Source organism: Schistocerca nitens, chromosome 5 (genome assembly GCF_023898315.1).
Source record: "Schistocerca nitens isolate TAMUIC-IGC-003100 chromosome 5, iqSchNite1.1, whole genome shotgun sequence".
Taxonomy (NCBI): Eukaryota; Metazoa; Arthropoda; class Insecta; order Orthoptera; family Acrididae; genus Schistocerca; species Schistocerca nitens.
Window position 1 is genome coordinate 436,119,631 of NC_064618.1, and position 2,678 is coordinate 436,122,308.

Here is a 2,678-nt window from a genome sequence, read left to right on the forward strand (position 1 = left end):
CGAGAATAATGATAATTGGAAGAATCCTCAAGAAATGTAGTCTGTCAACAAAGGGAGTACCTTACAAAATGCTTATTCGATCAGTATTTGAATATTGCTCTTCAGTATGGAATAAGCATCAGATAGGGTTCATAAATCAAATAGAGAAGTCCAAAGAAGAGCATCACAGAGATGAAACACCAACCATGGCAGATGCTGAAAGAGCAGCATTCTGCATTGTGGTGTGGTTTAGTGCTAAAGTTCCAAGATCCTGCTTTCTTACAAGATTCAACAGATATGTAATTTCCCGTTATGTATATCTCACAAAAAGACCTTGAAGATTCCACATGCAGGCTTAACGGTAATCAACCGTGAACCATTTGTGACGAACAGGAAAAGGGGGGGGGGGGATGACAGTGGCACATGAAGTGCCCCCCACCACACACAGCAAGGTAGCATGTGATATATGGATCTAGGGGTACTTGGGTCTGAATAGGATGACTTTGTTCATAATGATCTCATCATGGTATTATGAATATGGGATGAGCATTTAGATTTGATTGAGAGAGTTCTAAATAAATTTCAGGAGACAGTCATTACTGCCAATCTTCAGAAGTGTAAGCCTCAGTATAAACAGATAACGTTTTGGGGCCATTTAATAACACCACAAGGTATTCACCCTGGCCACTCTAAAATCAGTGCCATAGGTAATTTTTCTGGGGCAGGAAAATAATTAAAAGCATTTTTATAGTCATTTTGTACCCAATCAGTTATTGAACAATGCTTCATTGATGTATTTGCTTAAGTAACACTTGCAGTGTACTGGTCAAAAGACTTTCACACACCATTTGATGACATAAAACATGATATTGTATCCTAAAAAAATTTATTTCACTCAGACATGGCTCTGTATTTCTGCTTATCATCATATGCTTCAAATATGGACCTTGGTGCACGTCTATTCCAAATTAGAACCATGGCCCTTTCTTGTTTTGTTTTAGGGCGCAAAACTGCTACAGTCATTAGCGCCGGGTCTGTGACTTAGGAAAAACTAAAAAACGAAACTGGAAACCAGCAGCAATGGGAACAAAACTCAAAAAATTGGAGAAACTAAAAGCAGAAGGAAAGCTTTAAAAAACCACTATAGAAGGGTGTTGGTTGTCCCCAAAAAGAGCTTCAAATGACTGACGTCATCTCACTGGCACTAATAAACTCGAGAACGCGATTGGCTGAGCGCGTGTCATCTGCTAAAATGGAAGATATATCAGGCGACAGCTGTAGACGGGCGCGTAACGGAGTAAAATAGGGGCACTCAAGTAAAAGGCGTCTTACCGTCCACAGCTGAGAGCAGTGGGGACAGAGTGGGGGAGGATCGCCACTTAAAAGATGTCGATAGCTGAAACGACAGTGCCCTATCCCGAGTCTAGTTAAAATTACCTCCTCCCGACGACACATTCGGGAGGAAGAGGTCCAAGCACAGGGAAGAGCTTTCACGTCCCGCAATTTATTATTGGGAAGTGTCGACCAATGTGCGTGCCACAAAAAAGCAACACGACGACATAAAACACTCTGTAGATTGGTGAAAGGAATCATGCGAATATCTGGCCGAAGAAGAGAGACTGCTGCCTTGGCCGCTATATCGGCCGCCTCATTTCCACAGATATCAACGTGTCCTGGGAGCCAGAGGAACGCCACAGAGACGCTCCCAAGTGGATCAAGTGGAGGCAGTCCTGAATCCAGTGGACCAGAGGGTGGACAGGGTAGAGAGCTTGGAGACTGAGAGGAGAGCTGAGAGAATCTGAACAGATAACATACTGTATCCGCTGATGGCGACGGATGTATTGGACAGCCTGGAGAACAGCATAAAGCTCCGCAGTATAAACCGAACACTGGTCGGGAAGCCGAAATCGCTTTGGGGTGTCGCCAACAATATAGGCACTCCCAACACCTAACGATGTTTTTGAGCCATCAGTGTAAATAAATGTGGCATCCTTCATTTGTGTGAATAAAGCAGCAAATGCCCGACGATAAACAAGTGAAGGGGTACCATCCTTGGGAAACTGACAAAGGTCACGGAGCAGGCAGGTCCGGGGACGGAGCCAAGGCGGTGCTGTACGCCAAGTTGTCAAGAAAGTTTTAGGAAAGCGGAAAGAAAGAGAATGGAGCAGTTGACGGAAGCGGACTCCCGGTGGTAGTAGGGAGGAAGGGCGGCCTGCATACCCTAAATCCAAGGAAGCGTCGAAAAAAATGTCATGAGCCGGATTTGCAGGCATGGAAGACAGATGGCTAGCATAACGACTCAGAAGGACAGCTCACCGATTGGACAGCGGAGGTTCAGCAGTCTCAGCATAAAGGCTTTCTACGGGGCTGGTGTAAAAATCTCCAGACACTAAACGTAATCCACGGCGTAATCGGACATTAAAGAAGTGTTATAAGCGTTATTAGAGACGAAGTTTATTTTAAAAAATCATCTGGTCATCATTTCACCGGCGCCGAGAATCGTACATCAAGAGGACCAAAGCAGGCAAGACGCATTTGCGTGTGCAGAGGAGGGGCGATCTGGAATCGTTATTGTCATACCAAGCTCTAAGCACTAATGAGTGAAGTGTGAACTAATCACTCAATTCCAATGAACTGGTACTTCAAACTCTTCACAGTTAGCATACTCCACACTTTTTTCTAGTTCACTCACTCACTCC